Source organism: Ailuropoda melanoleuca, chromosome 11 (genome assembly GCF_002007445.2).
Source record: "Ailuropoda melanoleuca isolate Jingjing chromosome 11, ASM200744v2, whole genome shotgun sequence".
In the NCBI taxonomy this organism is placed as follows: domain Eukaryota; kingdom Metazoa; phylum Chordata; class Mammalia; order Carnivora; family Ursidae; genus Ailuropoda; species Ailuropoda melanoleuca.
This window is the reverse complement of record NC_048228.1, coordinates 23,611,343-23,637,672: the sequence shown is the minus strand read 5'-3', so window position 1 is coordinate 23,637,672 and position 26,330 is coordinate 23,611,343. Positions and strand designations below refer to the sequence as shown.

The following is a 26,330-nucleotide window of genomic DNA, read 5'->3' as shown; positions in this document are numbered from 1 at the left end:
GGTACAAAGGCCCATGCCAGAACAATCTGATCAATAAGCAGGTCAGAATTGTCCAAAAGAGGACTGTGGAATGGATTGCAGTATGGTTCAGGTCAGATGATTTCTTAGCTAAGTGTCAGAACTTCTTGGATTGCTATCCTGGTAGTCCAGAAAGACATTGCATGCTGTGAGCGAAATAAAAACAGTAATGTGAAAACAACATTCAGAATTTACTCCAAGTATGGACGGCAAAACGCTTCTGAGCTGCTGTCTTGCTCCCTGATGCCTTTCATCTGTCCCCCTTTCTTCATGGACCCTGAAGCATGTGGGGTGTGAAATCACTTGATAAACTGTTTCCACTGGTGAGCTATGAGAATTTCATAGTTTGACCCCTGAAAATGAAGGGAATTAAGAACTGGTAGGAAAGATGATTTGGTGCCCAAGGTGGTGAACTGGTCACTAGAAAAACTCACCTAGGTAAGAAACACTCTTGCATTGTGGCTATTTAGGTAAGAAATAATAAGTGAGCTGAAAAGTAAGATTATAAAAAAGATTTATTTCTATGAGAAGGCCAGTTGGACAGAGAACAATAATAAAAGTTAAATTATAATCTGAGAAAAAGAAGCAAGAGAGGAAGTTTACTTAATAACTATTTTCTTTAGTCTCTCCCCTTCACTTGCAAACCAAGGTGGTATTTATTTGCTTGTTTTCCGGGCAAGAGCTAATGCTTATAATTAATTATATGCATAAGTCCAACAACAGTAACAGCAAAAATGATTTTTAAATGATAATCATTGTCATTGCATCTATTTTTTGATTACTAAAAGTGAAAAAAGGTTGAAAATCAAATAGACATTGTACATTACATACGGTGAGTATTCCACTTACTATGGTTGATTAAAAAAAGTCTATTCTGTTTCACGTAATGCTTCAAGTAAATTACATTTTCTGCCTCTCACATTTGAATACAAAACTGTTATCTTAGGGTTCCCAGCACTATGGAAGAAACATTTCACGGAAATAACTCTATTTCAGCTGTACTGTCTCTTTTCTGTTCCTTTTTTACTGAAGGGGAAAAAAAAGGAGATGAAAAATAAATAAAACAACAATAATTATATTTCTGGCCTAAGACTATGATCCTTTGGATAAAACTGCCCTCACTCTGGTTATGCATGAGGGTAAGTGATATCCTATTTCCTCAGTTTCTTCTAGTCTCAGGAATTTACAATCAAATAAAAATGGTACTGCAGACATTACAACTAATTTATATAGTTAAAAACTCAGGATTGTATTCAGATCAGCATGACACAAGATTTAATTTAAAAGGAAAGAGGAGGGGTGCCTGGGTAGTGCAGTCTTAAGCGTCTGCCTTCGGCTCAGGGCATGATCCCCGCGTTCTGGGATCGAGCCCCACATCAGGCTCCTCTGCTGGGAGCCTGCTTCTTCCTCTCTCACTCCCCCTGCTTATGTTCCCTCTCTCGCTGGCTGTCTCTGTCAAATAAATAAATAAAATCTTTAAAAAAAAAAGGAAAGAGGAGCAACTTCTCTTTTTATTTTGGTAACTCATTTCTCATTGTACATGAGTCAATAATTATGCTGCCAGCCTTACTGAGAACACTGACGAATGTGAATTTGTGTTCATTACGTTGATAACTGGATTTAAATGGAACCAACTCCATCATCAGCTTGCTCCTCTTTTTCTTCAACTATCTCCTTTTTCCTATCTTCCAGATCATTGGTACTTCACCAGAGGGAAAAGAGAGAAGGAGAAACTTACTGGCTTATGTACTACAAGTCACTACAGAGACTACATATGCAGAATACTCATCATATATATTATACATGTTATAGTTTGTAGCATATTTTGTTCAGGTAAAAAGTAAAGCAGAAATTAAACCAATCATTACATACCTTTGGCAAAAGAAAAAAAGGAAACCAAAAAAAATTTGGTTTTTTAAACCCGAATTAATCAGTTAATCAATTAAACAAAACTAATATTCAATTATATGTTATTTTGTTGGGGATAAAAATCAGAGGGGTCCCTGGGTGGCTCAGTTGGTTAAGTGTCTGCCTTCGGCTCAGGTCATGATCCCAACGTCTGGGACTGAGTTCTGCGCTGGGGGCTCCCTGCTCAGCAGGGAGTCTGCTTCTCCTTCTCCCTCTGCCTGTCCCTGCACTCACGCACACATGAACACTCTCTCTCTCTCAAATACATAAAATCTTAAAAAAATCAGATATCAGGTTCCAAACAATGCTAAAATCACCCACTCAAAGGAAGCAGCGTACGTTCCTCTTCTCTTGTTTTTTCTTGAACACGCTCTGGACAGGCTTTTGGTCCTAGCTCTCCCCACAAACTGCTAAATCTGGTGGTCAATTCTCAGTCTTTTTATTTCACCCATCATCAGCATTTGTCACAGTTCATTACTCTTTCTTCAAACACTTTCTTCCCTTGCTTCCAGGATGTCATTAACTTCTGGTTCTTTCCCGGTCTCCTGGGCCACCCCTCAGTTACCTTTGCTTGTTGCCGTCTTTACCCTGACTGCTAGTTGCTGGAGTGCTCCTACGCTCAGCCTCTCAGCCTTTCTCTTCTATTTGTTCCCTTGATGACCTCATCTGGTCTCATGCCCTTAAACACACTGTAGGTGCTAACAACTCCCAGAGTTCTATCTCTACCCTTGGCTGAAAGTCTGGCATACCATCTTGCATATCCAATTGCTTACAGACCTTTCCATTTGGATGTCTAGTTGTTATCTGAAACTTAAGGTGTTGAAAATCCAACTTCTGATCTTCCCCCCAAGTCTGCACCTCTGTAGTGTTCTCTATCTCAGGAAATGGGAGGTCTGTTCGTCTGCCACTCAGGCTAAAAACCTTTGAGCCATCATTAACCCTTCTTTTTCTCTTACTCCCCACATCTAATCTATCTACAAATCCTTTACCTGCAAAATACAACCAGAGCCAACTATTCACCAACCCTGTTCAAGCTGCTGTCATCATTCATCCGGATTTTGACTATAGCCTCCCAACTGGTCCCCCTATTTCTGCCTTTGCTTCAACTGCCTGCTGTCTCCAAAACTGCCAGAATGATCCCCTGAAGCCCAAGTCAGTTCCAGTCTTTCTTCTGCTCAGAATGCTCCATTTCACAATGGCCTACATGATTCTTCATGATCTGAGCTCACCCCTGACTTTCTGGCCTCACTCCTGCTTTTCCCCTTGCTTACTCTATATCAGCCTCACCTGAAGTTTCCTTGCTGCTTCTCAAATCTCAGACATGCCTCTGCCCCAGGATCTTTACACAGGCTATTTCCTCTCACTGTAGTAATCTTTCTCTAGTTCTTTGCATGGCTTACTCCCTCACCTTCTCTGGGTCTTTCCAAATATCCCTTGTCAGGAAGGTCTCCTCTGATCACCCTCTTTAAAATGATAACCCCTCTGCAGCCATTGGTACTCCCTGTCCTCCTTTCCTGCTTTAGTTGTATCACTTCTTGCCAGCTGACATCCTGTACCTTTTATTTATTTATTGCCTGTCTTCCCCACCAGAATGTAGTTCCCTGAAGGGAAGGGATTTTTGTTTCCTTCACTGCTATATCTCAATGCACCTAGAATGGTTTCTCATATATAGTCCAATAAATATTTGTTGAATGAAAGAACATCTAAGAAAAATACCTACACACAGTTTGGTAGCACATGGTACCTGTATACGTTATCCATTATAATAGTTGTGAGCTATGGGTGGGTGGATAGTTTGATATTTGTAAATAAACCGTATTTTAAGTGAATCAGGGAAGCTATTACTTGGAGGAATTTGATGGTTCTTTTATAAGAGTAAAAATTCCTTTTTAAGATGACCATTCATATTCTCATTTGTCTATGTGGTCAATTTTATTGTAATGGCTTTCTTCCATAGGGAGGAATCTTTGATGACTCTATTAGGCAAGCAGATACGATGAGGCCATTTCGAATTGACAAGGAGGAAAATACTTTAAATTTTAACATAGTTTAAAGGATCTGTTTTTCAGTGGCCAGGTTTGGATGAGACTCAGCCAGGCCCCTCAGGATAGTTGTGGGGTTAGACTCTGCCCCTCCTGTGCCCCTCCGGGCCTCCCAGGGTATCTGAAAGTTTCCCAGGGTGCTGGAACCTTAGCTTGGTTGTATGGGAGAGGATTTTGAGTGATTGACAGGCCCAGAATAAATTCCCTTGACTCAAATAAGGAGAAAGCTATTTCATTTTCTGTTCTCTTTCAATCCCAGTCTAGTATCTAGCAAACTCTGTGAGTCTCTTAGCCTTTATCAAGCCAGTGTACTCCTGCCAGCCTTGCAACTGCAGCATTGGTGTTCTTTGCCTGAGGTCTTCTCTTTCCTCTGGGGCCTGCTGTGATGCCCACAAAGTGGCCCAGGATTGTTGGGGAATTAACGTGCCCAGGATCAGCCTTCAACAACGGCTGGTGTATCAATACCCCAACTCTCTCGTGCTTTGTGTGAGCTAATTCCGAGGTGTCTTCTGCACTGGCTTCCAGAGTTTCCCCAGAGGAATTAAGCTTCAGTTGTCCAGAGTGATTGCTGGCTTGATAGCATATCATTTATTGGCTTTCTTCCCTTTTCTATCTCACTTCCCAACCCTCTGATTTGTGTTCTGTTTCCTCCACCTTTTGAAGTAAACGACTTGCGACTTGCGACTGAATTCTTGTTACAGGGTTTGCTTCTGGCGAAATCCACACTAAAACAATACCAGTAAGGCTTTAACTCCTTCTAGTGCTTCTAGAGCTTCCTTCCTACCACAGAGCCAGTTCAGGCCTCAGGCTGGAAACTTTGGGTTGTTGAAATCATCTTGCCAGACTCACTGGCAGTGGTTTTATTTTCATTATACTTCTTTTTCAGTTACTTTCCATTTACTATGATAATGATTTTCCATTTACGGTTGTGATATAAATGGATCCCTTTAAATTTAAAAAGTGAGTTGGTTTAAATATAATGTTTACTAAATAACAGGATGGTGGTAAAGTCATGGACATAATTAGCGAAGTTTGGGGAACGTGCTGCTATGGGTTCCTGAGCTGGCTTTGTGGGGTCTCTGGGGAGAGCAGAGAGTTTCCCACTCCGCTTCCTGTGGCACCATTGTACAACAGCAAGCAGTGATACGTAGCAGCAATGTTATTTTATGCCATCTTCCCTATAAACTTGGTATCTCCCCTTGGGCCTGTAAAAGTTTGAACATGTTAAATAATTTTGTTTCATCCATATAATTTTTAAATGTTTTTCTTTTTGGAATGTTGCACCTTCTTCTTCCTCTCTTGACCCCTCAGCTCTTTTCTAGGAACAGAAGGAAGTATCAATCACCCATAATCTCAATGCCCACAAATAATTACTATTAACATTGTGTTGTTATATTTCCTTCCTGTCCTTTTCTAATAATGTATATAAATGATGTGCTGAACCCTTCCCATTAAGCTCCCCGATGACCGCTAAGAACAAATCTTGTGTTCACTTGAGTCAAATTTCTTGTTCCCGCCACCACATTTGACACTGCTGATCCTTCCTGAAGTTCTGTCCTGCCTTATTGACTGTGACTCTATTCTCCTTTCTTCCCCTCTAGGTCTGCTCCTTCTCCATCTCCTTGTAAAGGCCCCCATCTCTGCTTGTTTCTTAAATACAGGCCTTCCCATGGTTGTACCTGAGTGATCTCACCATCACACAAAATTTACTCCGTATCTCTCTCCTCAGCCCCAGATCCAGGACATCCTTTCCTGGCTGGCCCACGGCCACATCAAACTCATCAGGTCCAAAATTATACTCCTACTTTCCTCCCACAAACTCGCGTTTCTTCTGTATTTCCCAACTCAGTAGCTGAAGACAAAATCAAGGTGTTACCTTGACTCCCCCCCTTAGTCACCCTTGTGAATGATGAGGACCTAACTGTCCTTGTCTCCACCCCTTGGCACTGCCCCTGTGCTGGCTCTCATTCTCTCTGAAAGAACTGCCCCGGTCACTCGGAGAGTCTCCCTGCCTTCAGTTACACTACCTTATATCCAAAGTGATTTTTTTGGTACAAAATCTGATCATAACACTTTTTTACTTAAAACACACTTCAATGAAAAGTCCAAGTCTATGATAAACACTAAAGTGTTACTTCTGTGGAATGGGACAGGATCATTTGCTTTTTATTCTATGCACTTTTTTACTACTTGGTTTTTCTTAACAATGAAATACGGGTTTGATTTTTTTTTTTTTCCCAATTCACGTGAATAAAGATAAAGACTTTCAAGAGGAAAACATGTTCAGTGAACACCCCCTGTTTCTTACAGCAGGGGACAAAAGCCCCTGTGCTCCACCGTGGACTGTCCCTAGGACTTTCTTCTTCCGTACAGCAGTCTTACGCCCTATGGCCCAAGTTCATACTGTAGGCTCCAGTATGAGGGAGTCCAGTATTCTGAACTTTGTGCAGTTTTCTAGGCCTTTGGTCATGTGGTTTCCCTGTGCTAGAACGTTCTTCAAGACTCAGGTTGTGTCTCCTCTTCTGTGAAGGACTCCCCCGTAACCCTCCAGAAGGCATAACCTGCCCTGAGGCTCCAGTGGTAGAAGAGACTGACTTCCTCCCTAGAGTTTACACTCTAGCAGCGGGAAGCAAACATGCAAACAGAAAGACAGCTTGGTGTGGTGTGTGCAACCATGGGCAGGCCGGCTAGCGCAGTGTGCATTTAAAGGGTAAGTGAAATTCTATTTGCAAAGTGTATATGCAAATATGGATTTGAAATCATATTATTATGTCTGTACGTAGCCCAGCAGCACTTAAGAGATAAATGGGAACCACACTTGGTCAGGTTGCTATTGGGAAGTTGAAGGCTTCCTGCTGAACAAACATGCTACTTTTTTGCTATTGAGGATTTGGGCCGCACAGTACTTTGATCTAAAAATTTTAGTAGATAAAGAATGAATATTTATTGTTTTTATGAGCATTGTTTTGTATGAAACAAATTTAGGGGAGTGGAAAGGAATAAATATTTGGGACAGCAAACATTTAAATGCCAGCAGTTAATTTACTTTCTTACCTTGATTTATAATGGTAACATTTGGGTGGAGAGCTGAAAAGAAGGAACACTCTTTTGTTCTTGTTTTATTTAGAATTTCTAAAGTCTAAAGAATGTTTTTATTGCAAGTACATAAAGTAATGAAAAAAAGAAAAAAAAAAAAACAACCCAAACCCAAGGATTTAAATGCCATTAGAGAAGCTTAACCTTAGAGTGTTAAATGAGCAAAGGATATTCTAGCAGATTTCTTTTGAACCTTTTTCTATTCTTTTTTCTTCTTAAATACCTTCCAACTTCAGATTTGTTTTTATAAGGAAAAGGGGGGAAAAAGAACAGTTAAAAGAAACTGGAGCTCCAGGCTAGTAGACCCAGGACTCCACAACGTGAGCAGAGAGGACTGATAGCTGAGCGCTTTGGGGTGGAGGAGATGGTAGGTGTCTCATTGGCGAGAGGATTTTATTTGGATGACTCGGATAGTTCATCTAATACAGCATGGATGGCTCTGTCCTTGGCCTGCAGAGTTCCAGCCTGCATGACTAAACAGCCACCAGCTTCAGAGTCTTAGAAACCTAAAATCCTAAAATCACATTTAGAGCTGGTGTGATGTTTAACAGGGGTCATCTACAGCGAAAGCAACTGACAGGCTCCCAAGCTACTGATGCCGGCTCTCAATGTTTCAAACATACCATTTGCCTTGATCAGACGTTATTTTCAGGAAAGAAAATAGTCTTGTATCTGGGACTCTGCGACACTAAAAATTGTTCTGAAATTTAAAAGTACTCCAAAGTTTCATCATCTCCACAAGTGTTCAAAGGGCAGGAAAAACCCACAGCTTGTGTTTTTTCAGGCCTATTATTTTATTTCAAATGTGATTTTCCTTATGTTTTATTTGTTTTACATCATTATCACAAGCAAAATGGTGTAGCTATGGCAATGCTTATAGAATTTGTGTGTCATGCTCTGGGCAGCCGTGTTGTGGGCGGTGTCTCACACTCTAGGGCAAGGAGGAAGATGACATCAAAGAGCTTGAAGACCCAGCACATTTACTTTTCTGATTCAAATTACTTTGTTTGGAAAAGAGTAAACACAATTACCTTAACAACTGAGCTGCTAGGCTTTGAGGGTTTAACACTGCATTGTTTTCCTAGGGAGAGGGTGGGGACTGCTCTGGATCAGCGAGAGGGGCCTCAAGAACCAGGTGGTTTTATTTATTTTCACTTTTTCTCAGAAATGATTTTGAGTAGCCACACAACATTTGATTGAGTTTCTTATAAAATTAACTTTCCTTATTTTCCTTATTTAAAATGGAATTGATGTTCATTATAAAATAGTGAGGCCAACGGAGAAAACCTACAAAATTCTGCCCCCAAGTCTCTTCCTCCATTGGTACCCTCCGCCAACTGTGCCCCTATATCCATGTATAAACACCCCCCCACATGACGGCATGTTATTCATTGTTCCCTTTTTTACTCAGTGGATCTGGAGGACTTCCCCTCTCAGCCCCTATAGTGCATCTGTGGCACAGTATTCCATTACACAGATGTTACCTGGTTTATTTCACCTGTCGGCTCTTGATGGTATTTAGGTGATTACTAATATTTTGCTACCAACAACAATGTGGCTATTAATATTCTCGTAGTTGTGGGATTTTGCAAGTGTGCGAGTGTGCCTGGAGGGTAAATAACTCGAATTGGAATTGCTAGGTTGGGAGGTCCGAGCGCTGGTGGTTTTGTTTGAAATTGTATTTGCTTGCTTCCCATAACAATCATATCAATGTACACCCGCGCCAGCCGTACATGAGAATGCCTGTTTCCTCACATCCTTGGGAACACAGTGTGACGTCAAACGTCTGGATCTTTGCCGGTTTGGGAGATGAAATAGTGCCTTTGTGTAGTTTAATGTATACCTATCTTGTTGGTAAGGATGAACGTCTTAGCTTAAGTTTAAAGAGCTGTTCATATTTCTTATTCTGTGAACTGTGTGTTCACATCCTTTGCCCACTTTTCTACTGGGTTTTATTCTTTTTCTTATTGATTTCTTATAGATCTTTATATATTAATAATGCTAGTCTTTTTTCCTGAGATAGGAATCACACATATTTACCAGTTTGCTGTTCGTGTTTTATTTAATTTCGTCTCTTCACTCCCTACCCCACGCAGAAAATTTTATTTTTATGTAGTCAAATATCCAGGTTTTTACCTTTTATGTCTTAGAGATTTTATTTTATAAGAGGCTTTCCCCAAAATAGGTTATTTAAAAAATCCTTCCAGGTTTTCATCTATTTGCTTATTAGTTCATATTTGATACATCTGGGAGTTTATTTCTGTTGGGAGGTACAAGGTAAAAGACCAGCCTTACTAACATTTTCCACATGGCCACTTGCTTGCCTCCGTGCCGTTTATTGAGTGATACATCCTTTCATTAATGGTTTGAAGAGTTAGTGTTATGTATTAACTTACCTCAAGAATTTAGGTCTTTTCTCAAAAAAGATTTTATTTATTTATTTATTTATTTGAGAGAGAGAGTGAGCACAAGCAAGCACGAGCAGGGGAGGAGCAGGGGAGGAGCAGGGGAGGAGCAGAGGGAGAAGCAGGCTCCCCGCTGAGTGGGGAGGCCGGTGGGGGCTTGATCCAGGGACTCCAGGATCATGACCTGAGCGAAGGCAGCTGCTTAACTGACTGAGCCACCCAGGCACCCCAAGAATTTAAGTCTTTTATGAACGTTGTTTTATTTCATTGATCAGTTTGACCTATCGTGCACCAGTACCACTTTGTTTTTAAAACTATACTTTTAGGGGCGCCTGGGTGGCTCAGTCAGTCAAGTGTCTGACTCTTGATCTCAGCTCAGGTCTTGATCTCAGGGTCCTGAGTTCAAGTCCCATGTTGGACTCCACGCTGGGTGTGGAGCCTACTTAAGAAAAATTAAAACTCTATAGGGCGCCTGGGTGGCTCAGTCGTTAAGCATCTGCCTTCGGCTCAGGGTGTGATCCTGGAGTTCTGGGATGAAGCCCCACATCAGGCTTCTCCGCTATGAGCCTGCTTCTTCCTCTCCCACTCCCCCTGCTTGTGTTCCCTCTCTCGCTGGCTGCCTCTCTCTCTGTCAAATAAATAAATAAAATCTTAAAAAAAAAAAAAGAAAAGAAAAATTAAAACTATAGTTTTACAATGTATTTTAAAATCTGGCTTGTTCTCACTCTCTGAGTACTCTTTTACCCCCAGATTTTCATAGCTATTCTCTTGCTTATGGACATTGAAACCAGCTTGTCCAGTTCCCCCACAAAAATAGTTAATTTTTTTTTGTTGGAAACATGTCAAGTTTACAGATTGACATAGGGAGAATTGAATTTTAGGATATTAAGTCTTTGACCAAGAACATGGTAATTTTTGCTATTTTCTTCCAGTCTTCTTTTGTGTCTAGTAGCAGATTCTTTTAACACTTACTCCAGTAAAGAGAATCTCTCCTAGCGAAGTACTAGCAAGAGGGTAAGCTTGCCAGAGAGTTACTCAGATAAAGCAAGATTTTTGGCTTAACTGATACATATTTCTAATCTTTGAGAATCATCTTCTCTCTATTTAAATATACAGCCAATAATTTTGCATCTGTGTGACCATATTAGTAACATTTGCAAAATTATCCTGCATGGTTTTTCTGTTTGGATATGACGGGAAAAGATGATTTCCTGTCCTCTAGCATTGTGCTCACTCTTTCTCTCTTATTTTTACATTTAAATTTTACTTAGCTTTTAAACAAAATTTTTTATTTTGAAGGAATTTTAGATTTATGGAAGAATTCCAAAGATAGTATAATGTTCCTGTGTTCCCTTCACCCAGTTTGTCCTAATGTTAATATTTTAAATAACCATGGGCATTTGTCAAAACTGAGGAATTAACATTGGTTACGTTACTTCTAGCTAAACTCAGGTCTCACTAGTTTTCCCATTCATGTCATTTTTCTGTTCTCGGATCCAAACTACACTGCACTTAGTATTGCTCTTTGATTAACCCGCAGAAGGAGGCAGCAACCTTGCTCTTTGCCGCCTCTGGGGTTAACCATGTAGGTTCTTGTCATATGGCTGGAGGAAAACCCTGATGACCACAGAATCAGATCATTTGATCACATGATACAGCCTTTCTGCCCTACATGTGCCTTCCTGTATTTGCACTGTTCCATTAATTTAACCACGTGTATGTTTGTGTGTGTACTATATAGAGAGAAACTAACATTTCTTTATGCCTTGGTAATGTTTTCCTTCAAACACTATTGATAAGCTTGTCATGTATTTTGATAAAAAGTCTTGCTTGTTAAATCAATAAATTGGTTCTTTTTCATACCATCCACATTTGCCTAATCTGTAAAGATAAGCAGTATGGTTTGGTTTAGTGATTAAAAGCATGGGGTCTTAAAAATCTGGTTTCAAACCTAACTCAGATGTTACCAGCTATGTAATCTTAGGCAAGTTATTTAATGTTGCTGAGCTTCAGTTTCATCCTCTGTAGAATGGAAGGATCATAGAAACTTCTAGAGATAATGCATGCAGAGCCCTTAGGACAATAGAAATTTCTAATAAAAGGTAGTTTCTATTTTTTATTTTTTTTCAAGGTAGTTTTTATACATTGGCCATCTCCCTTTCCTCCCTGTTTTCAGATAAGCTTTATATGCAACATACCCTTCAGGATCGTAGCTGGGAATTCAGCAATGTAATTCTTGATGCTGTGAAAGAACAGGTATGGAAGAGGTTTCAGTAATAAGGGTTCTGGCAAGTACCAATACCACACACGGTTCCAGCCTCTCCTCTTTCTATGCGCTGCTGTTTTATTCTGTACGCAACACGTTTTCCCCAAGTGTGCTAGTGAAATTGGCTCAGATCCACGTGGAGGTTGGAGGAGTGCGGAGCAGGAAGAATCTCATCCCTTCTCTCAGGTGGCTCTGTGTGTGGGTGCAGCACTCGAGTGTCTGCCCAGGGGGGCATTGCCAAGAGGCCAGCTGTGACGGAGCTCTCAAGGCTGATTCTGGGTGAAGCTCTGACTGGTTGTTCAAGGCTGTGGCTGCGGGGGTCCTTAGGGAGTTTCCACTAAGGGTAACTTTGGGTCCTTCTAGATGCCACAAGGAAATTTTTTAGTTTACTTGGGAGCATTCAGAAAAGGCTAGAGGACAGGAGAGGAAGGCAGGAGCCAGCTCCCTGGTCTGCTCTACAGACCATCCTGAACTAGAGAGAGAGATTCTTGTCAGAGAGTTTCTGGGAGATTTATGGTAATTAACATTTTTCAGCCAGTGCTATTACCTCTGCAAAACTTGACACATTTTGCAATATGGAAATACGTATTCTTGGCTTTGCATATAAAGGCCTTCCATCTCAACTCACATATTTCTTTACCTGGGGTAATGCTAATACTTTCTTCTTTTTAAAATCTTATTTTTTCTATTGTGGTTATAGATCCTGAGTGTGTGTGTGTGTGTATTTACATATACTTATATATATTTATATGTGTGGATTATTATATATAATAATATAGTATTTCAGGTTCTGATTGGAAAATTATAAGGTAGTAGAACACTAAGGTACAAAGTTGCTCTCTTTTCTAACGGCGTGTCCTTAATAATGTTTGGAAACATCTCATAGATAATACATAGCCCTCCTCAAGCCTATTTAGCAACAAAATAATGCCCAAACCCAGTAATAAATAATCCACTATGCTTACAGCATTCTTGCAGATATAGGTACTGTTTCAGGATCAAAGACATGAGGAGAAAGAAGGTCGATTTTTAGTATATTATGTCCTTGTAGAGTAGACCGGCAAATTTTTCCTTCGCTGTGGTATTTTTAATATAGGATACTGCTTTACATTTTTACCACTTGTTTACAAAGCTGATGTATGGATCTTTCCACCTTTGAATATGAATGTAAATGATCACTACAGTATTATGGAAAAGGAAGAAGTGTAACACATACATTTCTCACACTGCTTTCTTTTTCTTCTTCCAGGAAAACCAGTTAGGCTATTAAGGGAAGCTCTCAACAAGGAGCAGAGCGAGAGAAGGCAGGGTTTCAGAGAGAATAGCTGTGCCCCGTCAAAGCGAACCGGCTTCCACACAGACATGGGATAGTACACAAGACGAAGGTAAATTCTCCACGGTCTTTTTGTGTAATTTACTGTGCTTATATGAATGCACAGGAGCCTCTAGAATTCTTACTGATCATATTACCTGCTTTTCTATTGCTAAAAAAAAAATAATAATCAAATATAATTTAAAAAGTCCGTTGTCCGGATTCTCCCCTGCCCCCGCCCCTACAATAACCTGACGCTTCTCTGGTGTCAACATCTGTAGATCCGAGTGATGTGTTTCTTGTGATAAATGGCAATTTGGTGATACTATATAATGAAATGTACTAGCCTTTCATTTATCAAAGTGTCTTTCTCTGCTCGGTTTTAAAAAGCAGAAATTTTACTTGGAGTTATATATTTCTTAGATTAATTCATATTTTATAAATATGTGGAATTATTAATTCATTCTATCTGTAGCATGTGTGGACCCTGAAGCTTATGGCAGTGCTGTTATCTGTTGCAGGGATGCAAACGTGCTCTTTGATGTGTTATTCTCGAGGACTAGAGAGGATAAAGATGGAATACTCATTGGGCCTAGTTCTCCAGACGGGCTGAAAATGCAGCGGTGGGTTATATGCATTTCCACAGAGCAGGGTCATAACTTTCTAATTTGTATCGCGTTGTAGATAACAGGACCCTCCAGGGAGTAGCAACCTCAGCCATTCTTGCTGTATGCCCTTCTAGGATGGGGCCCTGGACATTCATTGCCAGGCTACAAACATCCCTTCCTGAGCAGGCTTGTTTCAATAAACTGCCTCTGTCTTCACTGTGTGGAATGAGGTACATTACCCAGGAAACATGCCCTTGTGAATAGTAAAAATAATAATCACATGCAATGGCAGCTTTATTTCTATTAACTCACTTAATCCTCATAATCCCTAAGATAGGCTTTTTAGTAGCCCTGATTTACAGATGAGGAAACTGAGGTATAGAGGGCTTACTCATATACCTCTCTTATTCTCTGGCCCCAACCTTATGTTGCTTTAATGGATGCAGGCTGATTCTTGGCATTGAGATTCATTTTTGTTTTGCTCCCTTGGGACTTTATTCTTTAATTTGTTAATTCTTTCTTTCAGTCAGCAGTTCTGTGTTCAGAGATACTATGGACCAAGCCCAGGGTTAGGTGCTGAGGATACAGTCATGAACAAGACAGGTGTAACAGTGGCCCCATAAAGGCTACATGCTGAGCAGTGGCTCAGTTGGTGCAGCATGTGACTTTTGATCTTGGGGTTATGAGTTTGAGCCCCACGTTGGGTGTAGAGATGACCTAAAAAAAGTCAAATATTACGAAAAAAAAAAAAAAGCTTATGGGACGCCTGGATGGCTCAGTTGGTTAAGCGTCTGCCTTCGACTCAGGTCATGATCCCAAGGTCCTGGGATCCAGCCCCACATTGGGCTCCCTGCTAGACAGGAAGCCTGCTTTTCCCTCTCACACTCCCCCTGCTTGTGTTCCCTCTCTTGCTGTCTCTCTCTGTCAAATAAATAAATAAAATCTTAAAAAAAAAAAAAAAGTCTGCCTTCAGCTCAGGTCATGATCCCAGGGTCCTGCTTCTCTCTCTGCCTGCCGCTTCCCCTGCTTGTGTGTGCGCGCTCTCTCTCTCTGACAAATAAATAAAATCTTAAAAAAAAAAAAAAAAAGCTTACACTCTGTTGGGGAAAGCAGACATTAAACAGATAATCACAATAGACTCCAGTGCTGTTTGGGGAAACCTTAGGTGCTACAGGAGAGCAAAGCCACGGGATCTAATCTGCTATAGGGGTCAGAGTCATTTCCCAGTGGTAGGGTGGGATTTAGCCAATGAAGAGAAAAGAGAAAATGGCTATTGGCAGAGGGAACTCCAAAGGGGAGGCAGGTAGGAAGTCTGTGGAATGAAGAGAACATGCTGCTTAAGGAACTGAAAAACTAAGGTCAAGTCTAGAGTGTGGCTTTGGAGGGTCAATGGAAACGATGATGTGGAGGGGAGGGCTTGCCAAGCCATTGAGTTTGTACTTTAAACTCAAAGAGATGCCTTTAAAGAGATAATCAGGGAAGTGATGTGATTTAATGCATGGCTTCAAAAAGATTGGTCTGCTGCTCTGTGGAGAATGTCTGTTAAGTGGAGGCAAAAGTGGGACTGGGGAGACCAGAGGGTGGCTTCTTTTGTGACCCCATAGGGATGCTGACAAATGCTCTCATTGGTCAGCCAACACCGGGCAGGGTAAGATACGTTTGCGGTGCCTACATTCCAACCAAAGGCCAGTGAAGACAAATGTGCTTGATTTATGCAGCTGGGTGAGAATGAGCTAAGGTTTCAGTAGCCTGTGTGCTCACCAGAGGAGAGCTGGGGAGAAACAGAACCCAGAGACAAGGCCCTTGGATGTTTGATCACTATTGGTTCATTCCATTGATATGCATCAATTCAATAAATATATTGGCACTCAAATTTTTGACAGCCACCATTTCTAAAGTGCTTATCAGGTGCCATTNACTATTGGTTCATTCCATTGATATGCATCAATTCAATAAATATATTGGCACTCAAATTTTTGTCAATTCAATAAATATATTGGCACTCAAATTTTTGACAGCCACCATTTCTAAAGTGCTTATCAGGTGCCATTGTAGGTCTGGGTGTAGATGATCTCATTTATTCTTCATCATGGCTCTCTGAAGCTAGTAGTTATTTATTTTCCAGTTTCTAGAACAGAAAGCTGAGGCAGAGAGAGTTCAAACTACTTGCCAAGGGCACGTAACTAGTGTGAGAAAAGGAGCCAGAATTCCACTATATGAACAAATGAATCAGAGAATGAGCAAAACGTACTGCTTCCTCTCATTTGCCTCCAATAACCTGTGGGAATGCTTACCTAATCGTGAGCTTTCAATCACAAGAGTGTTTGAAAGACAGTAGAGGGACCCCTGGGTGGCTCAGTCAGTTAAGCAGCTGCCTTTGGCTCAGGTCAAGAGACCAGGGTCCTGGGATCAAGCCCCACATCAGGCTCCCTGCTCAGTAGGGAGCCTGCTTCTCCCTCTACTGCTCCCCCTGCTTGTGCTTGCTCTCACCCTCTCTCTCTGACAAATAAATAAATAAAAACTTTAAAAAAACAAAACAAAAAACAAAAAAGAAAGACAATAGATTGAAAGACAATGGATCATCTCTACTGTCTTCATGTAGATTAAGAAACTCTGTGGGCCTCACTCAGTCTACCATCTGTGACTTTGACCCTACAATGGAGAAAGAAAAATGCAACTACTGAGCTTTTTGTATTGTGGGGAGCATGCTACACTTGGTCAGCCAATTAAAACAAATTTCTTTTTTTTTTAAGATGTATTTATTTATTTCAGAGGGGGAGAGAAAGAGAGAGAGAGAGAGAGTGTGCACAGGAGCATGTTTATGGGGGGGGGCGTGGGGGGGGGAGGGGGANAACTCTGTGGGCCTCACTCAGTCTACCATCTGTGACTTTGACCCTACAATGGAGAAAGAAAAATGCAACTACTGAGCTTTTTGTATTGTGGGGAGCATGCTACACTTGGTCAGCCAATTAAAACAAATTTCTTTTTTTTTAAAGATGTATTTATTTATTTCAGAGGGGGAGAGAGAGAGAGTGTGCACAGGAGCATATTTATGGCGGAGGGCGTGGGGGGGAGAGGGGGAATCCTGAAGCCAACTCCCTACTGAGCCTGAGGGGCTCAATCCCAAGACTCTGAGATCATGACCTGAGCGGAAATCAAGAGCCAGCCACTTAACTGACTGAGCCACCCAGGCGCCCCAAAACAGGTTTCTAAAAAGAGACAGTTTCTCTAGGGAAAATAAATATGTAAAAAAGATTATACAAAATTTGAAGGAGTTTATAGTTAAGTTGAAGCACATATATACCCACAAAAGATAGCAACATACTCAAAAGCAGCCAGGATCCTATTATGACTCTTGCTGACCTTAGCAGCTTTCACCTTTGTGGATCCCTTCCTTCACTTAAAAGTAATAAAATGAAATAAAATAAGATAAAAAATATGGTATGAAATTTTGCAAATAAAGGGTACAAAGATGAATATAATACAGGTTGGATTAGTATATCTTCATTATTATTATTTTCTTTTTTCTTCTAATTTTATTTATTTTTAAGGATTTTATTTATTTGGGGGCACCTGGGTGGCACAGCAGTTAAGTGTCTGCCTTGGCTCAGGGCGTGATCCCAGCATTATGGGATCGAGCCCCACATCAGGCTCCTCCACTATGAGCCTGCTTCTTCCTCTCCCAATCTCCCTGCTTGTGTTCCCTCTCTCGCTGGCTGTCTCTATCTCTGTCGAATAAATAAATAAAAATCTTTAAAAAAAAAAGATTTTATTTATTTGAGAGAGAGAAGGTGAGAGAGTGAGGAGGGGGGAGGGGCAGAGGGAGAGAGAGAGAGAGAGACAGTAGCAGACTCCTTGCTGANTTTATTTATTTGAGAGAGAGAGAGGGTGAGAGAGTGAGGAGGGGGGAGGGGCAGAGGGAGAGAGAGAGAGAGAGACAGTAGCAGACTCCTTGCTGAGTAGGGAGCCTGATGTGGAGCTTGATCCCAGGACCCAGAGATCATGACCTGAGCTGAAGGCAGATGCTTAACCGATTGAGCCACCCCGATACCCCTTTCTTCTATTTTTAAAAGAAGTCAGAGAGGGAGATGAATCATGAGAGACTATGGACTCTGGGAAACAAACTGAGGGTTTTAGAGGGAAGGGGAGTGGGGGATGGGCTAGCCCGGTGAAGGGTAGTAAGGAGGGCACGTATTGCATGGAGCACTGGGTGTTATACACAAACAATGAATCATGGAACACCGCATCAAAAACTAATGATGTACAATATGTGACTAACATAAGATAATAAAAGAAAAAAAAGTAACATTAAAACATTTTTGTGGGCCTATAGATACTATGAAGTACCTTGTGGATAAGTTGGTCCTGTTTCCAAATAAGTGATACAGTGAGAAAAAAAATCAGGAGAAAGAGATTGTTTTGATCTGAACTATGACTCTGGGGATTCGAAGTTAGCCAAAAAGATGATGCTAAGTGGTCAGTTTCCAGGACAAGGCAAAGATGGAATGGGCAGCTGAATAAAGTCCAGAGTGCAGTGGGAAGGAAGGGGGACAGGTGCACAGTGAGCGAGACCAGAGATTCCCTTTTATCTGATGCCAATTGTGGAGTTTGGGAAGAGATTGCTAAAACTCACTGTGCAGGGTGGGACGGAGACCAACACGAGCCAGTGAGGATGGGGAAGGGCACAGGGGAAAGGTGGGATTCTGACCAGGACCCTTAGCCAGAGTGTAAAGCAGGGGAGCCTGGGGTGACGGGCAAGTACAGGGGCATGACTGTGCAAGGCAATCCGGAAAGGCACATCGGAGCAGAGTGATATGGTGATACCATGAAGTCATCCTTCCCCGTTGATGGTAATCTGATTTTTGGCTCCTTCCTATGTTGCAGAACCCACTAATCATAGACACCATAATAGCTGGAGTTCTGGATGTGAATTAGGTTCTCCCGATTGATGCATCTTGTGAGACTTCAATTTAAGAGACCTGACTTAAGTTGGGAGACGCATTGACTTTGGCACAGTTTTGCAAAAGAAAAAAACCTTAATGCTTAAACCCAGTTGAAGCATCGACTTATGTCATATCTACTCCGCAAAACACAAAGCTGAGCCCAGAATTAAAGGGGGTGAGGCAGTTCACTCCCAAGTTACTTGGCAAAGGGCATCAGTGCAGAGAGGGGTGAAGAATTAGGGTCACAAAAGGTGATCTGACACAGGGAGTAACGTGAGGTGAACCCCATATTAAAAGGACCATGCCAGTAGCTGTGTGGACAATAGACCATGGGGAGCAAGAACGGAGTAAGAGAACAGGCAGGAGGCTATGGCAACAGTCCAGGCTGGAAATGACAGTGGCTCGCAGTAGGGGAACAGCGGTGGAGATGGTGAGAACAGGTTGAGTTCTGGATGTATTTTGAAGGCAGAGCTGACAGGATTTGCTGATGGCTTAGATGTGTGATATAAGGGGTAGAAAAGAATAAAAGATGACTTCTAGGTTTTTGGCCCAAGCAAGTGGGCCTTTCTTTGAGCCCCCTCTAGTCCCTGCTATGATCCATTGCATGGTGATTACATGAGTGGGCTCCCTTTGTGATAATCCGTGGAGCTGTACATGCCATGCATTTATATCCGTGGCTTGCTGTATGCATGTTAGCTCTCATTTAAAAAACCAGGGAAATATTAGTAGAAAGAGGCTCAGTCAACAGTGGGAGTCAGCCTCCTTTCTTCCTCTGACTCATTCCCCTTGGCCCATAAACTCCTCAAGTTGTCTGGGGCATTCAGTTCAGACCTCTTACCAGACAATTGCAATAGAGCGAACTCCTTCCACTGCCTTCGGTCCCCTGTCAGTCCTCACACTGTGGCAGAAAAATCCATACAAAATACCAATACGATCATGGCTCTTTCCTGCCAAGAGTTACTTCCCCATTAGAGTAAAGGTCAAACTCTAGGATTTAGGATGTAAACCCTTTCAGGTGGGGCTTCTACCTGTTGGACCTAATCTTCCACTGCTCTCTCCTTCCTGCTCTGCCTTCCAGCCGTCACAGCTGTTGGCAGCTTACTCAACACTTGGGCTTGTGCGTTCCTCTGTCTGCAGTGCTCTTCTCCCCTTGTGGGCCTGTGTGACACCCCACTCAACTGCCCGCCCCTCTGTGAGGCCTTCCCAGGACTCCCAGACAAAGCCTCACCCCTCCTTTGTGCCCGCACTTGGCCTTACCCTTCCTTCCATGTATTATGACAAATCGCATTTGGGGTTGTAGTTACTTTGTATTTGTGTTGTAATCATTTTTTAAGGCAAAGTTTATTTTCTTTTTCCTATTAAAGAGAACTGAATAAAGTGAGAGAGCTAGACATTTAGGTATGGTCTATATGAAAAAGTAATAGAAGGAAAAGACACCTCAAATCTCACTATCTCAAAATCTTTCCTTTTATTCTTCGCTTTCAGTCTTTTTTCAGTGCTTATTTTAAAGATATACTTGCAAACACACGATATAAATTCCGTGTCTTGCTTTTTATGTAATATTATAACATAATGATTTTTTCTGGATGTTTAAAAATATTTCGTATATATTTGTGGGAAACCTATTTCCATGTTGTTTCTTAGCACCTACAGTTTCTCATCCGTGGGTTTTGTTTACGTGGGTTATTTGCCCATCAACTTCTTGGTTCCGTGTTTTTTATTTGTGTAAGATTTTCTTATATAAAAAATATTACTTGCAACTGATGAATCACTAAATCTACCCCTGAAACTATTACTGCACTATATGTGAATTAACTTGAATTTAAATAAAATTTTGAAAAAAAGATACCTGTTTTCAAATAAAAATATCATTTAGGACTAAATTAGTCCATGAATAACAGAAATCCTGGCATATTAATTTTCTTCCCCCCTCCGCAGCTTTATTAGGAATAATTGATAAACAAAATTGTATATATTAGAAGTGTACAACACGATGACTTGGTACATGCATACGTTGTGAAATCATTACCACAATCAAGTTAATTAATGTATTCATCACCTCACGTTGTTACCTGTTTTTGGAAGAGAATGCTTAAGATCTACTCTCTCAGCAGAGATCATTTATGCTCGGCTGTATTCGTTTTCTCTTGTTGTTGTAACAAATTACCACGCTTGGGCTTAAACCACACAAATTTATTCTCTTACGGTTCTGGACGTCAGAGGTCGAAAAGAGTCTCCCTGGGGTAAAATCAAGGCATTGGCAGGGCTATGTTCCCTTCTGGAGGCTGTAGGAGAAAGAGTCTGTTTCCTTGCCTTGTTCAGCTTCCAGAGGCTGCCTGCGTCCCTTGGCTGGTGACCCTTCCTCCGTCTTCACAGCCCGCAGAGGCGGGTGGTCGTTCTCACATCCTGTCACTCCCACCTCTGCTTTCACCATCACATCTTCTTTTATCTATTTGTTTGTTTGTTTGTGTATTTGTCAGAGAAAGAGAGAGAGCACAAGCAGGGGGAGAGGCAGGCAGGGCAGGCAGAGGAAGAAGCAAGGAGCAAGGAGCCTGGGACTTGATCTCAGGACCCAGAGATCATGACCTGAGCTGAAGGCAGACTCTGAACCAACTGAGCCACCCGGGTGTCCCCTGTCACATCTTTGGCTCTGATCTCTCTTCTGCTTCCCGTTTGCACTTTTAAAGACTCTCGTGATTACACTGGGCCCACCTGGATAATCCAGGATACTCTCCCTGCTTTAAGGTTAGCAGAGTAGCAACCTTGATTCCATCTGCACCCTTAATTCCTCTTTGTCATGTAACGTGGCATAGCTACAGGTCTGAGGCATTAGGATGTGGACATCTTTGGGGGGATGTTATTATATGCCACACCGGGCATATCGACAAATAAAGTAGTTACTTGTTTTATGCAAAAATAAGTCTAGGGATGTCATTCCAGGACATGACAACTTAATTAAACCATCAGGTATTCTGGCTTTTTTCCATCTTTCTGTTCTATCATCCCTAGTGTCTGGATCTGTAACTTGGTGCTTATTGCCTCGTAGTTGCCAGATGGCTGCAGGACCTCCAGGCATTTCATTCATGCTCCAAAAAGGGAAAAAAGTGGCGGTGTGAAGGAGCAAAAGATGAATGGGTAGGCCAGCTGAGAGTATGTCTTAGGTCAGATTCCCCGGAAGCAGGCCTTGGCCTGTTCTTGTGTTAGTGATTTACTCAGGAAGCATTTCTAGGAGAAATTGATAAAGAGAGTAATGGAGGTAGCATAGAGAAGAAAGTAAAGCCAAGGAAGGGAGTGCTGCAGCCTGACCCTGGACTCTGAGCATAAATCAGGTCGGTCTGTGCCCTCTCAAGGCCCAGAAGCTCCCACGTTCAGACTCCTGCCCCAGTCACGGCGACAAAGATGGTCTAATAGCTCAAAGGTAGCTAAAGAAAGTAACAGGTTCCAGCTGTCAGGATCAGAGCCCACAGAAACAAGGGTGTGGGCACACAGAGCAGAAAAAGGGTTTCTGAGGGGATCTGGGTGGAGCACAAAGCATTTGCTACAGTTTGTCTCTCTTATGAAGTTTCTCTGGATGCCCTCTTTAACGTCTCCAATGCATTCCTTCTTTCCGGACTTCTCGCATAGCACCCCTTGCTGCAAAGATGTCCAACATAGGATTTTTAGTTGGACACCTTGCTCTTTTGCCAAAACTGGAGCTCTGTTAGTAAGTAAATAGGAAAGAATGGGTATTGGGTAGGCAACCATCATTTTGTTTACTTTAATTTATAGTCACTTTCCTTAAACAGAGGATTAAATATTTTAGGTAGTAGATATTTTCTTCTGTAATTTCTTCCAGTATTGTAAAATTAATCAACCTATATCTGTATTTTCTAGTTCATACAAATATTTAGTTCTTTATAACTTATTTTGGTAAGTAATTTCAAATGATGCTATAGATGGTTACCCATACATCCATATAAGTATTTTATTTGTGGGCCATGTATTTCACTCCACTGGTCTGTCCTCATATCTCTTCTTCAGTGCCACATTTTTAAAAATAATGTGCTTTTATAACATATTTTAGTTTGTAAGAGGGCAAGTGCCCATCCTCATTTCTCTTCTTCTGAATTAGTAATGGGGTTTCATCAAGTTACTTTCACCATTTATTGTTATGGTCAGATGATTTTCCTAAATGATCAATTCAGAGGCATATTATTAACTAGATCTATCACTTAACATCTGTGAGCTTCATTTTTCTCTGCTGAAGAAGAGGTTCAGTTAGGTGACTATTAGGCTCCCATCCAGGTCTAACACTTTGTCATCCTAAGAATTATCCAGCTGTCTGAAGAAGATTCCACTTGGCTGACCCTGTTGAACCTAGTAGTGGTTACTTTCGGCATGAATCAAGGGATGCTCTTATGTAAGGGGTGGGGTGAGAAAACACTTCTAGAAATCTATGGCTTCTGGGGCACCTGGGTGGCACAGCGGTTAAGCGTCTGCCTTTGGCTCAGGGCGTGATCCCGGCGTTATGGGATCGAGCCCCACGTCAGGCTCCTCCGCTATGAGCCTGCTTCTTCCTCTCCCTCTCCCTCTCCCTCTCCCCCTGCTTGTGTTCCCTCTCTTGCTGGCTGTCTCTATCTCTGTCGAATAAATGGATAAAATCTTAAAAAAAAAAAAAAAAAGAAATCTATGGCTTCTAGGCTTCCTACCGGTACACTTTTCTGCTTCCAGCCACCTGGGATGGCTTCCTTCCCAGGGCACCCAAACCAACTCTTCTAAAGAAAAAAATAGAGGAAACGACAACCTGAACCATTAAATAATAATAGTAAAAGTATTTAACAAATAACTGTATTAATATATATTTAATTAATAAACTAAACTTAGACTTACACTTGGCACATAATGAACATGACATAGTTATGATCATTCTTTGTGGTTATTCTTTTATTTATCTATTCCATAATAAATAGGTGTTGGGAGACCTAACCCTACTGGTCCTTCAGTGGGGCTCAGTTCACTCTTGCTTCTCATAGTGTTAGATCTCCTTGCTCTGAAACTCCCCAGACTTTGATTCTAGTGTTTAAAGTTTTGTTTTACTGTTTTTCATGCAATGTGCCCCCCAAATGCAAGCTAATGGCTTTTATCTGGTAATTTCCTGAAGAAAGAGCTTTCCATCAAATACCAAAGAAAAGACTTGCTATGTTGGGCTTATTGAGAGGAGACACATTGATTTTCAAGTTGACATAGTTAAGCCTCATAATTCATGGATTCTATATTTGTGGTCACCTACTTGTTAAAATTTATTTATACTCCCCAATTCAATATTGGTGGTACTTTCATGTGCATTCACAGACATGGGTGGAAGGGTGAAAAATTCGTGTTGCCCAATGCACAAGTTTCTCAGCTGAGGCTGAACAGTGCAACACTCTGCATTCTTGTTTCTGCTTGCAGTCAGTAAAAAAGTGTCCTTTTGTGGTCATTTTAGTGCCTTGCTTTTTGTTGGTATTTCTGCCATTTAAAATGGCCCCCAAGCACAATGCTGAATTACTGTCCATGTGCAAGGGGCTGTTACCATGCCTTATGGAGAAACTACGTGTATTGGATAAGCTTCGTTCAGACATGAATTGAAGTGCTGTTGGCTGTGAGTTCAATGTTAATGAATCACCAGTACATATTTTTTCTTTTTTTTTTTTAAAGATTTTATTTATTTATTTCAGATACAGAGTGTTAGCAAGAAAGCATGAGGTGGGAGAGGGAGGGGGAGAAACAGACTCCCTGCTGAGCAGGGAGCCTGATTGGGGTGGGAGGGATCCCAGGACCCTGAGATCATGACCTGAGCCGAAGGCTGATGCTCAACCGACTGAGCCACCCAGGTGCCCTGACAGTACATATTAAATAAGGTGTCTTTAAACAGAAGTACACACAAAACAAGGTTATGTATTGATCTCTTGACAAAAATGTTGTGACAAGAGGCTCATAGGAACCTAACCCTGTATTTCCCCCTGGGAATGATGGCTCAGTATTTGCTAATTCAGTGTTTGTAGTGACTTTATAGAACGTAACTACCACGAATAACGACTNGTACTTTCCTAAGGAATACATTAACGTAACTACCACGAATAACGACTTTATAGAACGTAACTACCACGAGTACTTTCCTAAGGAATACATTATTGGGGCTACTTGTGATTTTTTAAACTTGAGTGTTTCCATGTCAGCTCCTGCTCCCCAAAGATGGGACTCCCTATATCTTATTTGGGCGTGATGCAAGAAGCATTTGGATGCCCATGTCACTTAATCACAGCGCCTTCCTCTTGAAGTCATTTAGATCCTGTTATTTGAAAGTCTAGTGAAGGATTTTTATTATTTCCTTTAACATTATATATTGTATGTTCAGTTTTATTATTGAAAAAAAAAACTGGTTGGGGTGCCTGGCTGGCTCAGTTGGAAGAGTGTACAACTCTTGATCTTGCGGTCACGGGTTTGAGCCCCATGTTGGGTGTAGAGATTACTGAGAAAAGAATAAATATTAAAAAACCTAGTTTGTTTCGAGATGCACTGAACACTGTTTTTAGGAAGGAAAAGAAAATTGTACCCTGATTAATGATGTTGTAGATTCCTCAGTGACTAAAGCATTTTCTTAATGATAAAAATAGTCACCATTAAGTTCTACCACATTCCAAACACTGCACTGAACACATTATTACATTATTTTATTGTATCATCACCACAATGCTGCAGAGTGATCTTATTGTCCTCATTTCATCAGTGAGTACAGATCAGGGAGCTGGATTCAAATCCCAGTCTATTTGACCGAAAGTCCAGGTCTTTCTACTAAAGCATTCACAATAGACACTACTTGTTCATATTACCTGTTCTTACTTGCAGGGGCTGCGTAAAACCCATTAGGAGAAGGCGAATCTAGTTTACTCATCCAGACTGGATATGTCACATTAGCACTTTCTTGACTCAAGGTAAGGCAGACAGATGGAAAGAACATGAGACTACTCCACAAATTTAACTCACGCTTTACTTTAACCAAGAGAGAAAAATGGACAGGCGGAAAAAGGAAAGGCATACACCAAACCATCTGCTTTTATAATATATTAATCATAAATGCAAACAAATATTTGTGTTTTATCTGCATTTCGTTAGCTGGAAACAAAGCCCACGATTCCAGAAGTGGCACCTTTAGCTCAAGCACGCAGTGACGATGAAACAGTAGTTGCTCTGTCAAATAAAACAGATCTTTCTGCCAATGCTTTCAGGGTAATGGTGATTAAATAGATTTTCGGTCACTCCTGTCCTATATCCTGCACTAAGTTGATTAACCTGTTTAATGAGTATATGAGAATGACCAAAGCTGACCTCACATCAAAGAGCCCCATTGTTGCTGTGTGCTGACCTGAATTTTAATTGTGCACCGGGTCCTTTAATTGCACCACAGATGTGCTAGAGAATAGAGCAGGTATTTTAAGCGGCAGTGGGTTTCTTTTCCCAGATGTGTTTGGTTGCTCATAGCATGCAATATTAGATGTTGTTTTGCATGTCCAGGCTCTCAATGCTCCCCCTCTTTGCAAAGATTCACAGTTTAATAGTTCTCTTTGATATAGCCGGCAGTAGTGATCCGTTTTATTTAGATAGGAAAACTTCATTTTATGTATTACTAAACGTCACAAAGAAATTTAGGAAAAAAGTCTATAAATAAGTTAGCAGTGAGTAAGTTAGACTCCAGTCTTCAGGACTCCTTTAA

At 41.2% G+C, this 26,330-nt stretch overlaps 1 long non-coding RNA gene across 1 annotated transcript in view; it reads left to right on the top strand.

The window, feature by feature from the left end:
* Positions 1-25,826, top strand: part of LOC117804455 — a 35,861-nt gene extending 10,035 nt beyond the window's left edge. Inside the window, exons 3-6 of the long non-coding RNA XR_004628925.1 lie at positions 6,499-6,678; positions 12,985-13,120; positions 13,569-13,670; positions 25,466-25,826. This is a non-coding gene — a long non-coding RNA (uncharacterized LOC117804455). The remainder of the gene's footprint in view (positions 1-6,498; positions 6,679-12,984; positions 13,121-13,568; positions 13,671-25,465) is intronic.
* The last annotated feature ends 504 nt before the right edge of the window (positions 25,827-26,330 follow it).